The sequence below is a fragment of the Rhipicephalus microplus genome, chromosome 5, assembly GCF_043290135.1.
Source record: "Rhipicephalus microplus isolate Deutch F79 chromosome 5, USDA_Rmic, whole genome shotgun sequence".
In the NCBI taxonomy this organism is placed as follows: domain Eukaryota; kingdom Metazoa; phylum Arthropoda; class Arachnida; order Ixodida; family Ixodidae; genus Rhipicephalus; species Rhipicephalus microplus.
This window is the reverse complement of record NC_134704.1, coordinates 50,687,984-50,703,480: the sequence shown is the minus strand read 5'-3', so window position 1 is coordinate 50,703,480 and position 15,497 is coordinate 50,687,984. Positions and strand designations below refer to the sequence as shown.

The 15,497-nt window shown below is 44.6% G+C and overlaps 1 protein-coding gene and 1 non-coding gene across 2 annotated transcripts in view; both read left to right on the top strand.

Moving 5' to 3' along the window:
* LOC119173870 (uncharacterized) overlaps positions 1-15,497 on the top strand; it is a 396,568-nt gene that overhangs the window by 258,292 nt on the left and 122,779 nt on the right. The gene's annotated exons all lie outside the window — the stretch shown is intronic.
* On the top strand, positions 1,105-1,177 carry TRNAT-CGU (transfer RNA threonine (anticodon CGU)). Its single transcript has one exon. It is a non-coding gene; the product is annotated as a tRNA-Thr (tRNA).

Below are 15,497 nucleotides of genomic sequence, written 5' to 3'. Positions count from 1 at the left end.
TGTGAAAACACTCTTATTCGCATGTTTGGCGTCACGTAGCACGTGAACTTATTCTGAGCGGGCAGCTGATTAATTGTCCCTCTTATACAACCTAAACACACCAAGTCTGCCAGTACGAGACCCTCTTTCAATGAAATAAAGGAGAGAAGTGTATACCTAAGTACTCGTATTTCCGTGTTTTAACACAATATTACTGAGATATAACAGACAGTAATGCCAAGGAATGTACAGGGGAAGTTATTACCACAGCTGGTAATTTTTTCATCCACTTTTCTTTCTTCTTTCTTCTTATTTACATTCCATCGGTTCTAATAACTTCCCCTGTACATTCCTTGGCATTACTGTCTGTTATATCTCATTAATATTGTGTTAAAACACGGAAATACGAGTACTTAGGTATACACTTCTCTCCTTTATTTCATTGAAAGAGGGTCTCGTACTGGCAGACTTGGTGTGTTTAGGTTGTATAAGAGGGACAATTAATCAGCTGCCCGCTCATAATAAGTTCACGTGCTACGTGACGCCAAACATGCGAATAAGAGTGTTTTCACACTCGTTGTTTGGCTTATAGATGGCGCTGACTGTCACTCCTACTTCTAAATTCCCATATATAAACCCCAAAAAGTGGATGGAGGGACGGCCGCTGTGATAGCTCAGTGGTTAGAGCATCGAACGCGTTATTCGAAAGTCGTAGGTTCTGTTACTGCTCACAGCTGGTAATTTTTTCATCCACCTTTCTTTCTTCTTTCTTCTTATTTACATTCCATTGGTTCTAATAACTTCCCCTGTACATTCCTTGGCATTACTGTCTGTTATATCTCAGTAATATTGTGTTAAAACACGGAAATACGAGTACTTAGGTATACACTTCTCTCCTTTATTTCATTGAAAGAGGGTCTCGTACTGGCAGACTTGGTGTGTTTAGGTTGTATAAGAGGGACAATTAATCAGCTGCCCGCTCATAATAAGTTCACGTGCTACGTGACGCCAAACATGCGCATAAGAGTGTTTTCACACTCGTTGTTTGGCTTATAGATGGCGCTGACTGTCGCTCCTACTTCTAAATTCACAGATAACCCCAAAAAAGTGGATGGAGGGAGGGCCGCTGTGATAGCTCAGTGGTTAGAGCATCGAACGCGTAATTCGAAGGTCGTAGGTTCGATTCCTGCTCACAGTTGGTAATTTTTTCATCCACTTTTCTTTCTTCTTTCTTCTTATTTACATTCCATTGGTTCTAATAACTTCCCCTGTACATTCCTTGGTATTACTGTCTGTTATATCTCATATATATATATATATATATATATATATATATATATATATATATATATATATATATATATATATATATATATAGAAAGAGAGAGAGAGAGAGAGAGAGAGAGAGAGAGAGAGAGCGTGTGTGCGTGCTGGAGTTGGGTACACCGTTCGGTTATTACATGTTAATCTCGTGCATGCGTGTTTTTTTTTCCCACTTTCGCTGCTCTCTGTAGATATATGTGTATCTTCCCTTTCCGTGACGCGAATACTAACGTTCTTAAATATTTTTTTTGTTTTCTTTTTGCAGGTAAGGAAAGCTGAAGCGGCAAGGGCGTGCCTGCCGCGTCTTTATTAATCAAGGTTCGCTGCAAGGTATGCTACCGTAGTGGGACGTAGCTTCATCTCTCTTCTGCTCCGGGCATTTTAAACGTTCGTGTAAGTCATGTACCAAGGCGAGACGTCTGAATAGCGTGCATAAGCATTTGCGTGGTGTAAGCAGCACTTGCATTGTGGCTTCTTTAACAAACCGTCATGCTTTAACGAGCCATTGGTCGATGTCCGCAGGAACTGGCTGCACTTGTGACACGAAGACACGGTCCGATTTCTTACGTTTTGACCTGCGTATCAAAAGGACAAAAATGTTTGTATAATATTTCTCCGCTCATCATGGCATTACGTGTGCAGGCGTCCATGCATTGCGAATATACTAAATAGACAACCTTTCGTAAAAAAAAAGAAAAGGCGATATATTTGAATGAGCCGTTAAGACGTTTCAAATCGAAACGACTCAGTTCTGGTAAAGGTATCTCACTTATAGGTTTCCGTGTATGCCGATTGAATAGACTGAGTAGTTTTACTTGCACTTGGCATGCAGACGTCAATGCTACGTAGTGTCGTCTAGTAGCTTTTGTTGAAAAAGGGAAAAAGAACGACATTATCAACAACAACAAAAAAAAGCTGTGAGGCTGCGAGGAGCTCCCGCTTTGTCAGGTCATCTCAAATCCGGAAACGTCGTTGCTATTTCTTTCTCGTAAATGTATTTTTATTTTTTTCTTCCTTCGTCGTTTCTTTTTCTAATTATCTTAAACGACTGACTGCCCGTTTGAACGAGCGACCGTCTCCAACCATCAATACTTCTACGTGTTGGTCCTTTTCGTTGCAGGACGAACTCCCGTCCCTGGCAATGTATTTCTCGAAACTTTCTTTCCGTCTCGGTATTGAAAAGATTAGTATTTGTTGAACGGCGTCGTCCTCTTTCGTATCTTGCTCGTATTAAATAGTTTTTTTTTTCTTTTCACGTCTTGTTCACTTTCACTGTGACCTACTGTTTTCTCCGAAAGAGGGCCGAGACTTATCTGCCGAAAATAAAAATAAAATCAATACATTATTAACCGTGAGGTGAAGGTAAAAAAAATATTTTTTTTTTCCCGAAGTTCAGAGTTCAGCGAAAATTCTCTTCGACGAGCAGATGGTTCGCTGACGTCCGCATCAGGATCCGGGGCCGTCCCTCATATACGAATCAGCGAAAAAAAAAAACAACTGTAAAAGTAAAGGAATTTGAGGAAAAGAACGAAACAAAACCGAGAGAGATATGATTCTGGAGGTTGTGCGCGCCCGTTCAGTTTTCCGAAGCGCAGCGCAGTGTTGACTTCTGAATTACGCTGGCCCGACAAAATGTAAATTCCTCGGGTCGAGGGGCGCTGCTTTCTTGAACTTAGCGAACCGAAAGCTCTCGTAGAGTGATCTCGTATAAAAGAGAGAGTGAAAAGAAAGACGTGAGCGAAAATAAGGAAAGAGCGGGAGTATGAAAGGGAGGCATAAAAAAAAAAGACAAGTTTCTGCTGAGATCAAGCCTCGTCGCTCGTCGTCACTGTATTGCCAACGTCGGCATACTTTCCCGTTCCGTTGGATCGATTTCTTTTTTTCTTCGTCAGCGCTTATGAATTGATGTATGCAGCTTGGCTTCTGACGTGGACGTGGGCTTCTTCTGTGCGCCTTCTTTGATTTAGACGTGGTTGATATGCAGAGAGGAACAAAAGGATATGGCGTATGGTTATGGGCGTGCCGCTTCAGAAGTTGGAAATATACGAGCACTCGATAGCGGCGTCTGGTTGCGAGGAAAAACGTCGTATTAGTTAAAAGCTGAGAATGGGATGGGAGCGCTGAACGAAAGAAAACATTTGCGGTATTTGCAGATTTTGTTGTGCAATAGGCAACAGCTGTTCAGACTTCCTATGCGTCGCAAAGAGACCGGAGTTTAGGTATTTGTCGCCGAGGTGGTTTGACTGGGTGAGACAATTAGCGGACTATGTTTGTTATACGCGTGCTGAGAGTGTTTGTAATGCTAGATCAGAAAAAAAATGGATTGATTAAAAGCACTGACACAAAACTTTTGCACCATGTTATTTTTTTTAATATGTAGCTTACGACCCACTTATCGCAGCTGCAAACCTTGTTTGCGCGAGTACGCCGCAGTTAATATTTAGAGACGTTTTCAGATCGCCCAGTGGCAGTTTGTATCAAGAGCACCGAGCTATGGAGGAGTAATGCTCCCAAATTTTTCCCTCTTCTTTCTAAGTAAAAGGGGAAAAATCTAGGGACCTTAGGCAGAAGCAGTTCTGACGTCTAGATAAACACAGCTGTCCATAGATCACCCCGAAAAAACAGTTTCCCAAAATTAACTAGAGGGCACTCTGGCGCGGCGATCGTTCAGCGAGCATGGGAATGATGGGTAGTACACGCATTTGCCTAGTCTTCGTACTTGCGGGCGGCGAATCGTACTTTTGTTTTGAAAGAAAGAACGAACCCTTTTGAACTTAGGGACTTGGTTCAAAATAGTAAGCTTGAAAGAATAAGGTTGTGAAGCGCGAACGGTGAACATTTGCTAATTTAAGTTTTCGTGAAAAAACAGCTCCAAGCCACACGAACACGCATGGAGCCAGAAGCAGGCTAGAAGTACGAAAATTAGACAAATGTGTGTACTACCCATCCCATGCTCGTTGAAGCGCCGTGTGTTGCAACTCCCATAGACACTAGCGCCAGAGTTCCCTTTAGTAAGTATTGTGGGAAACTCTATGCGAAAAACTGTGACGCAAGCGCCGCTGTGAAAGGGGGCACAGGCAGCACACGCGAAGTCGCCGACACGGTGGCGAAAATCGCGGGTATAGCTCAAGCGAAAGGCGCGTGCCGGCAACCAGCCAACACAAACTCGGGGCCCATATTTGTATACATTGCCACCAATTTGATGTTCGTCGTCTTCGCGATGCGCTCTGCATCTCGCTTAGTCGCGCGGCAATGCGCTTCTATATATAATTTGAATATGTTCTAGGCTATATTCATGGATGTGTATGCTTCCTCACAAATCTATGTCACCCATAATGTCGCCTTTGACTTTGAAATTTCGTGTTAGAGCTTCTTCAAGAGGGATTGTTGCGCTGACATTCATTTAAGAATCGTCGTCGGTCTCCGGCGCTCCTCCTTTTTCTTCGCAGCACTGCTAATGATTGTATATTATCGCTATAGTCGCCTCGCTTCTGCTTGGTTTGCTGTTGACGTCAGTTTTACACCGCTCTCTCGCTCACTCTTTTCGCTTTCAATCGATCTTGGCGCGTTCCTAAACTCGCCGTCCATTCCCGAGTTTCTCGTTGTTTTCCCACGGGGCGTCCTATACGTCCGCGCACGTTTAGCCTCGCATTTGACGCGACCGCTTTCACCTTCTAGTCACGCACGCCCGTCCGCCGGCGGCAGGCCACGGCACTTCCTCGGAAGCCGGCGCCGCGCCTTGCTTGCTCCGCAGCGTGGGCTTTCTTTACGAATGCATGTATGCTAGCTATAGCTGCGGCGGCGGGAGCACGCGCATACGGACGAGACCGAGAACGGAAAGGTCCTTGCGGTGTATTTGCATATTTTTTCCGACATATATATACACCAGGCGTTCGCTATTTGCTCTCGCGGTTCACTCGGTCTAGGCACGTAGGGAAGGCGCGATCAACGACTTCTTTCGTCCACCGTTTTCCGTTTCTTTTTGCTTCTTTTGCGCCTAGTTTGCTGTCGAGCTCGCGCTCGACTGGCCGCCGAGGCGCCTGTGTTTATGTACGCATGCACGAAGCGCGAAAAGAAACTGGTGCTGCGCCCTCGCGGCGGAATACGCCAATGGACTCCGTATGCGGTCGGTGCGTTGCTGGCTCGACGGGGCAGTTACAAGATGGGACGGACAGCGTAACGAGACGACGGTGCTGCCGCGTTTTTTTTTTCTGTTTTAGCACGAACGTTGGTGTGGGTGTGCGCGTGTATATATCTGTGTGCGTGTGCGCTCTATAGCGCGCACACGACGCGATTTCCGCGTAAACGGCAGCGCGGTCGATGAACGGGAATAGTTGACGGAGCGGCGTGGCCTCACGTGCCGGTTGCAAAGTATGAGCGTTTATTTGCTGCGTCCTTCAAAAATCTATTATGAAACTTCCAAAGATAGGATATGCTAACAGATAGTTCGTCATAAAATGCTTAATTTTTTTTATGTTTCTGTTCAACGGACAATTGACGATCGTTCGCAGTGAAGTAGAAGGATGTTACCTGTAAAAACACTTTTTAAATAGTTTTAAAAGGTTCGTTCCACTTAGCAAGAAGGACACGTGTTACTACTTCTCGCAGGCAGTTACTTCTTATAGGTAGTTTGGTAGCGCTGTAGCGTTACACGTACAACCTCATCTGTCCAGCGGTTCGTCGAGCCAAAAAGCTGTAATATATAAAGCCACAAGACAATCCATACGGACTTCTCACAAAGGGAGCTTCTTAGTTAAAAAAAAAAAACAAAAAAACGTCGTCCCGACCCGAGGATTTTAGTGCTACCAATGGTTGGTTCACAATCATCCTGTTCATAATCACTTCCCCACCTAGCGGGATTCCACTGAACTAATTTGTAATAAGCCGTTACTAATCTGCATTTTTTTTTTTCGTAATTTTTGACTAAGACTGCGACCATGTTGCGTGGCAGCGTAGATAAGTCTAAAGAAATGTGTATCCACAACTTCGCTAAAATGTCTTCGCATTTACCCGCGCAATCAGCGATTCATAAATGTGTGTAATTCTGGATTACGATGAAGAACAAACATCTATTCAGCCCCAACTATACTAGCTGTACATGCAGGTAACAGTGACGAGGTGGTTTCTTAGTTACGGGACTGACATCTTCCCAGCAGCTCCTCTCCCCTGTCAGCAGGGCGGGACAGCAAGGTCTCTAATCGCTCAAGCTTTGGGGATTGCGGGTATTGGGAAGAAGCGGAGGAGGAGGGTCTTCAGTTGTGTACACTCAGCCAAGATGTGTGGCAGATATCTGCTTATTTATATGGGAACACTGTGTCTTAGCAAGGACGGACATGTCTGCGTCGTTCCTTTACAAAGTTGTAGTTAATTTTTGCGGGTTTGATACCGGCCCGGAGGGTCGTATTTCGGCTTCGTCGAAATCGTGGAGGTCCGTGTACTGTACCATGTCAGCGCGCGTTAAAGAACACCGGGTGGTTGAAATTTCTAAATCGGCGCGCTCATAATCGTGTCGCGGTTTTGGTGCGTAAAACCGCAAATAAAACGGCTGTCCTAGCGGATATTTGCACTTTGGAAGCGCTGTTTTGCGTCTTTCTTTCTTTCTTTATTTTACCCTCAGGGCTTTACAGCATTGTAGAGGGGAGGGGCAAAAAGCAAAACATACACTTAATAAGTCAGCCAACGCACAAAAAGTACAAAAGATTCAATAAGAAAACGAGCAAAAGCGAAACGGGCAAAAGCACAACAAACAAAAAGAGGCAAAAGCGAAACGGGCAAAAAGCAAAACATACACGTAAGAAGCCAGCCAACGCACAAAAGGTGCAAAAGATTCAATAATAAGAAAACGACAAAAAAATGCGGTGTGAAATACAAGTTACGAATACAATGAGGTACTATCGCGTGCGCGACATGTAATGCATTTTACATGGAAGATGTCAAGGCCTGACGGAACGCGTCAGGTTCAGTAATACTGGCGGTTGATGTTGACAGAAGATTCCAGTCGCGACATGTGTTAGGAAGGAAAGACTGGGAAAAGGTGACGGTGTTACTTCGAGGGATATGCACTTTGTGGAGGTGATCTATGCGGGATGATATGAAAGATGCAGGCTGCAATAAGCGCGATTTTAGAACGTGATTGTGATAGTATATTTTTTGGAACGCGCAAAGGCGAGCGATTTTTCTGCGCATGACAAGTGGAGGGAGATTAAGCCTGACCTTCATGGCAGTTACACTAGATGTTCGATTATAGCTGCAAAGAATGAAACGTGACGACCGGTTTTGGATTGCCTCTAATTTGTTAACGAGTGTTATATGGCCGGGATCCCATACACATGCGGCGTACTCCAGTAGAGGACGGATGTAGGTGATGTACAGCTGTTTCTTTAAAAAAGTCGGCGCAACAGGAAAGTTTCGTTTTAAGTAACCGAGCATGCGATTAGACTTGGATGTGACGTGATTAATGTGGTCGGACCATGATAGCGAGTTAGTAATGTGAACACCAAGATACTTATAAGATCGGACATATTCAAGAGGGGTTGCGTTCAGGCTGTATGAATAGTTATCGATAGATGTGTGGTTACGTGAAACTCTCATTGCTTTACATTTAGTAATGTTAAGTTCCATTTTCCAAAGGTTACACCAATGTAAAATGTTGTTTAGGTCTGATTGTAAGGTTTCGTTGTCGTTATGATCAGTAATTTTACGGTAAATGACACAATCGTCAGCGAAGAGGCAAATGGGGGAGGATATGTTATTAGGCAAGTCATTAATATAAATTAAAAATAGTAGTGGGCCTAAAACAGAACCTTGAGGTATGCCTGAACGCACGGGCACTTCAGAGGAATTAATATCGTTAGTACAAACAAACTGTGTGCGGTTAGAAAGAAATTCTTTTATCCAGTCAAGTAATAACGGGTCTATGCTCAAGCAATGTAATTTTAGTAGGAGCAGTTCATGGTTAACCTTGTCAAAGGCTTTGGCGAAATCTAGGAAAATACAATTAATAGTCGTACCTGAGTCAAGTGCAGCGTGGAGATCATTAGTAAATAGTATTAGTTGTGTTTCGCAAGAAAAAAATTTGCGGAAACCATGCTGAGAGTTATGAAAGAAGTTATTTGATTCCAAATGTTTAACGAGGTTTGAGTAAATTATATGCTCCATTAGTTTGCAAGGGACCGATGTGAGAGAAATAGGACGATAATTACGGGGGTTATGTCTTTCACCAGATTTATGGAGTGGGATCACCTTAGCGGTTTTCCAGTCTTTAGGTAGACAGTTATCTTGGAGCGATTTAGTAAAGAGGTAGCCTAAGATAATGGAACTGTATTCCTTAGTATTCTGAAGAAATTTAGAGTTAATTGAGTCAACTCCACATGACGATGATCGCTTTAGCTTATCAATTAGTGTCGCGTCTGCTCGAATACCGCACTATTTTTTGCGCGTATTCTTCATTCGCAAGCGTTTGCCGGCGCATTCGCGTCCGTGTCTGGTCGTGCGTTGCGGGCACCGTAAAGGGGGCTTTTCCTCAGTAGGATGCTTTGTGAGGAGAAGTCTGCTTCTCGGATTGATATATCTAACCCCGCCGCGGTGGTCTAGTGGCTAAGGTACTCGGCTGCTGACCCGCAGGGCGCGGGTTCGAATCCCGGCTGCGGCGGCTGCATTTCCGATGGAGGCGGAAATGTTGAAGGCCCGTGTGCTCAGATTTGGGTGCACGTTAAAGAACCCCAGGTGGTCTAAATTTCCGGAGCCCTCCACTACGGCGTCTCTCATAATCATATAGTGGTTTTGGGACGTTAAACCCCACATATCAATCAATTGATATATCTAATGGTTTTGATGTGTGAACGTAAGGGTAATATGTTAAGGTTGGTGCGACCAGCTTCGTTATAAGTGTTTATACGAGGTGGAACGTTGGGAAAGTTTGTCATAAATGCATCGTGGCAAACTGCGTGATTAACGCGGACGAAGTGGAGAAGGAGACACGTGACACAGTGCTGCATCGTGTGTAGCGTCTTTTTCTTTATCCGCGTTAGTTGCCCTGCTGGCACGATGAATTGCTTAGGAGGCGTCGGGCAGCGGTGGTCCTTGCGCCGGCTGTGATATCATCATGTTGCATATCAAACGACCGTGGTTCGGTTCCCACTATCAACCAGGTTTTTTATTATCTTTTTTTATTTGCACCAACGACGCCGACATTTCTGCGTCTCTTTGACGCTGTCGCGGTAAAAAATAAACAATGCACGGTCCGTTTCTTAAGTGCTTTTCTCGCACCTCTGTATCCACCGCACGTTAAGGCTAAATACTAATAGCCGATTGTAATTGGAAAGAACGGAAAAAAACAGCCGTAGATAATCAAGAGCGAAAACGTACGCGTTCCTTGGCAGTTTTAATTAACGGTCCTAGCGAGGCAGTCACACGTATACCGTAATAAATTGTCGTGGCTCTGTCGCGCGTGGCTAAAAGCTTTCCCGTGTACGCGTCAGAGGGCTTCCTTCGGATAGCCAGTACTGCTTGCCCTCCCCCTTTTCCTTTTTTTTTCGTGTGAGAAGAAATATAATAAATCACCCATGTACGAGTTAGCACGTCTGTCGCGGCTTGAATGTGACGCGTTACCTAACTGGGAAATAGCTGCTGTGTTTCTATTGCATGAAAAAAAAAATGTAGTGGGGAGGGAATTTGGAAGAATGATTGAAGTTGCAAACAGAAAAGCCGCCATACTATGGCGGGCCTCATCACAGTTGTAAAATCGGTTTTGAGAGTCGCGGACGTTTCTTGTGTTCGTTCATGTATTCGAGAAAGAGTATAGATGAAGAGTAGACAGTCAATAGCTCCAACCTGTCAAGATTTAACCCTGGTGACTGCAAATGAACAATTGAAATCATTTAGAAGTCGTGCAGGCGCAAATAGTGACTTACAGATAAAGAAAACAAAAAACAAGATTGACATACAATTGAATATCAGCATGCATGCCATTGTGTGTAACAGAAAGTTGATCGAACGCAACAGCATCTCTACAATAACTTTTTTTGGTGATGACACCTAAATATTTTTTTTAATGTTTGCAGCACCAGTTTTAACATACCGCATGTTACCCATCGTTGGATAGATGTGAGTACAATGATAACGTTATAGATCTCATAACAGGGCCCTTATGCGTAATTTTTTACGCTCGCTAGTGTTGTTTGTAAAGTGGTACCAAAAAACAAAGGAACCCAGAAGACCAGAAAGCAAAGGAACCGGTTTGATTGGCGGAACATGGCAGCGGCTTTTTATTTTATTTATTTATTCAAGACTGTGGGCCTTTTCAAGCCTATGTAGTAGAAGGCATGCAACCAAAGCAAATAAGACTTCATATTGCAGAGACGAAAAAAACAGAGAAGGAAAAGTTTACTTTAAAAATCGGCCAGAACAACGATATAACAGCATAAAAGCAATAACAATGCATTTGTGTTTTACTAGCAAAAGAACACTTGTTAGCATGATAACGGCAAACGTTAACATAATTGACACCCAGATGCAGGCTGTTAAGCACGTGTAACAATGTGCGTGTACATGCGCGATACATAGTTTCCGCCTTATTTGCGCACAGATACCGCAGAACCTATCAATGCCTCTAAATGAATTTCCAGCAGCGATGAAAATGATTCAAGTGATTGAACACTGACGACGTCATTCGGCAAGTCATTCCACATCTCTATAACTACGAGAAGGAAGAATACTTAAACCTGTTACAACGTGACAGGTACGGGCGTGTGAATTTGTCGTTGTTAGTTCTGCTGGAGTGACTATTGGGAGCCTAACTACGCGCTGCAGTGGGCATAGTCAGGCTGATGGTGATGACCAGTGACTGACACCAGTTTTACACTGCGAGTTTACTGTGACATACAAATCACCTGAATACAGGGACGGCTCTGGGTAAGTTCGACGCTCAGGGAAGGCTGACAAGATTTCTTATTTTAACATTCAAGTTGATTTGCGCATGAAGCACCTGCTGACATTGGCACTATCGTGACTACAGTATCAGTTCTGGCGATTTCACGAACTGCAGCTAATCGTGATTACCTAAGATGCCGAAACATTTAAAATGACCGCTTGCGCGCCGCCAGTGGGGCCGCCGAGCGGAGCAGCCGTGAAACGTCACAATATCTCGTTCAAGCACATGGCGTGAAGCTTATGCCGTGTCAATACGTGAGGGTACTGCAGGAACCGGACAACCGGTTCTGGCTTTCGAAAACATCCTGCCGTCTCATTCTCATGGTGCATTGACGCTTACCAGAGCATTTTCTAGACTCTCAAGGGCATGGCAGAAAACACCTGTGCATGGCTTTTCCTTTAACGCAAACCACCTCAATCGTAACCATCTCAATCCACCTCAAAAAGTAACCACCTCAGTCGAGGAGAGCGGATAACCGACGTCTTTCTCTGAGCAAGATAAATATTTAAGAGTGAAAACTGTTGAAGTACGATGGCAAGGACACTGTGTGTTGTTCGTAAATACTCAGTACCAGTACTGCGGTTAAATGATGTCAAACTGCGGCGCCGTGGCCGTTAACGAAAGCCCTAGTTTGAATTTGAGCGAATGCTGCGCCATCTGGCGGAGCGCTAGCGAGGCTCGCTTCTCACTTGCCATTTCGGAGGTCGTGAAAAACCTGTTCAACTTGTTGCGTAAGCGCGCAAGAACGAGTGTATCGCCGTCTCGTGGAGAGCCTTCAAACCGAGAGGGTGCTTGGCGGGACATTAGGACCTCAGATGGCGCCACCGTGCCACGCGGACTCTTGAAAAATGACAGGTAAGTGTAGCGGGAAACCCGAACGTACCAAAGTGTCTTCACGTGAAGTGCGCTCGAAGGCAGATCTCTCTCAGCCTCAGGGTTGCGCCTGCAGAAGTTCACTTCGGTTCAATTTTAGTCTTTTAAGTTTGACGTAATCCACTGTTTAGCACGTTGTACGCGCGACTAAACATCTTTGAACATGGGTTGTCGTTGGCGCCAAAGTTAGCAGCCTTGTCTTTGTCAAGGTTAGCAAGACGCGAGATTGACTTTCCTCAACATGCTCTCAAATAGGTTTCATCGGATTGCAGGGTAGAGCTAATTTTACAGATTTTAAGGGTTGTGGTATTTCGCTCCAATGTCTAATTTATTGTCATAAGTATGCTGGTAAACAATAAAAAATTACGAGCCACATTCTTCTTGCCTTGCATGAGGGCTCTCTAGCGTGATCAGTGGAGGGTGCGAATCTCTTCAGATTTAACGAGAAGTTAATAAAGAAAGCCTTTTCGGGATTGATCATTGATTTTATTGCTTATGGTGGCTGCAACTGATTGCACAACAATTGGCATGTTTAAAGCTGGCTTTGCTGCTTAGTGGGTGTGTTATGTGACAAAACGGTTTTAATGCGCTGCGGTGAAGCTTACTTTTTACTCACTGAAGCGTGTTTAGCGGGAAAGGGGGGCACTGTTTCGGGGCTAGTACGGTGTCGCTTGATTAAATTCGCTAAATTATGAAATCTCCTGCACATGTTTAATTTTCTCGGTGGTATACCCCCAAAGCTGTTTTCTTTCTTTCTTTCTTTCTTTCTTTCTTTCTTTCTTTCTTTCTTTCTTTCTTTCTTTCTTTCTTTCTTTCTTTCTTTGTTTCTTTCTTTCTTTCTTTCTTTCTTTCTTTCTTTCTTTCTGATGACTTGGAACATTTTGACGCTCACTAACTGACGAAAGTCTGAATTGAATCGATTGAAAAAAAAACTTTATCTACGACGAAAGTCTTAAATAATTTTTTTGCAGGCGAAAGTCTGAAAAGACGTGGTTTTAGCCTACAGAAGTTGCACTGAATGGTGGATGCTTCTTTAACTTCTTAGAAATAATTGCGAATGTCAGCCATATTTCTACTCGAGAGATTCAAGTGCTTGGCTTAAGGCTTTGAGAGCGCTTCGAACAGACGTTGTCCTTCTGTCCAACAAGATCTCCCGGATGGCATCCATGAGAGAACGAAGCATAGTTATGACTTTGCCATCTTTCTTATGTGTGTTCCAGGTCGCAGGAGGTGTGATTCCGGCCGCGATGGTCACATTTCGATGGAAGCGCAATGCCAGACACACGTAAAGTGTGCGATGACAGTGCATTTTATAGAACACGATGTGTTCGAAATTTCCGGAGCCCTTCACTACGACGCCCCTGATAATCGTTTGGTTTTTTTTTTATGTCGCGAAACCGCATATTTTATTTTTACTGTTAAATCTGCATCAGAGTATCGTCCTCTGAAACTCTACCGAGCAGAAAGACCACGCCGCAGCGCTTGTGGGGCTAAATTAACGAACGGAATGGTGTCCAAAACAACGAACATGAGATGATAGGAAAGAAGGTGGAGGGGCACAGTGAAACGGAAGCGCTGCGCGGAAGCCACTGTAACCACGACTTTCTCGCATGCCCCGACAGGTCTTCTTTTCGCCCCTGGTCACGGCGGCGCAGCAGCAACCGTGATTGCGCGAAAGCTGTGCCCCGACTGGGCTTATAATTTGGCGCGGCCTATGGGCGCGGACGTCCCTGCATGCCAGAAAACCGGTCGCATCGAAAAATTATCTCTGCTAGACTAGTTGCGTGCAGTATGGTGTGGAAAGCTGTAACGCGACGCCAAAGAGTAACGTTTTTGTTCATAAATTCAGCCGGGGAAGTGGCTGACAAAGTAGTAGTTTGGCAGGTCATAGTTCTGACAGACTACATTTTCTTATAGATTAATCTAGAGTAAATAAAACTTTCTTCTACTTCTTCTTCTGTCGTTAAGACAAGTTTCTTTGTGTCTTGGCCTCATCCTCCACTTATCGTGGTTGGTCTCGTGAAACCTGATCTTACCGAGCCAATTTGTAACGAAGAAGGTTCGGACGACTGTAATTAAGCGATGCGACGAGTTGCAAGTAACAAACCGTAATAATTATTTGAAGCGTCGGCGCAAGGCTATCTGCGCGCTGAAACAGGCGGCTGCTGGAACGTTTTCGTGGCCGAGTCGAATCATTTCATGGGTTCTTTTTTCTAGTTTTTTTTTTCATTTTGACGTTCCCACGAAGGTTTATGGTTGATTCCGGTATCCCGTATGTATAAGCTTTTGTGGTATTAACCTAGGAAATGTGTAGACTTACTCGCGTGCGGAAGTTTTGTAGGATTGCAGGAGTGCGAAGGTAGAGGGAAGATGAAGATAGTCTGGTGTTTCCAGTTTGTCCCATCTTTGCTCCGTAGGTTCTCAGGTATCACCACGTGGACCGAGTGTACGCATTGTCATCCCACCGGTTAGCATATACCAGCCTGGCTAATGGTTACACTCGATCACGTAGCTATCAATTAGCAAATAACGGGCAACTTTGGGACGCGGAGCTTCATTCGTTCACACTATAGATAAATCTAGGTCAGACCTCGCCGACGTCTGAGCTAGAGTTACCCTAGGAGGATTAAAGAAAAAGTGCTGGAGTGGAAGCTCCCGCAAAGCCTTGCCAGCAGAAGTGAAGCCACCTTTTGCCACTGCCAAGATGGCGGAAACATGCTCTTTTCTGATAGTGCCCACTTCAAGATCAAGTGGCTTTGATATGTTAGGTAAATTCTACGTTAGTTCGATATTAAAAGAAAGTTGTTTCCGACGAAACAACACACTGAAACGAGTATGGATGACTGAATCTTCAAAGAACTTTGCCTCCGATTAGAGGCTCACTAAGGAAAAAGTAGTGACTGTAAGACGCACTTGGAGCACTATGTGACCCGACGAAGTTCCCACATTAAACTCGTTGGGCGTGCGAGGGAAGCGCTTCGTTTTTAAACGCTGAACGATGATACTTTATCATGCCCCTAGTAAGATGGGCGCCACAGCCGCCATCTTGCCAGAGGAACGACTTCACTTCTGCGCAATCACTTCCACTCCAGCAACTTTTTTAAAAAATCCTCCTTGGAGTTACCGCATACGCATCCTTTGATGAGCCTTCTCCGGCAGCCATGTGCAACTAGCTCCACCTTGAGGCACGATGCACGCGAGTGCGGAGTCGCAGCGCGTTCTTTTCGCGCTCTTTTTCGCCGGTGTGTGTTGGCAGCGTGCGGTCCGATGCAGTGGCAGGACAGCCTTGTCCTGTGGCAGAGTGCGGCCCTCCGCGCACAAATACCACACAGCCAACCTCCCTCCTTGAGAACGTCGCTCTCACTCTCTACGTAATGATCTCGGCTGAGCT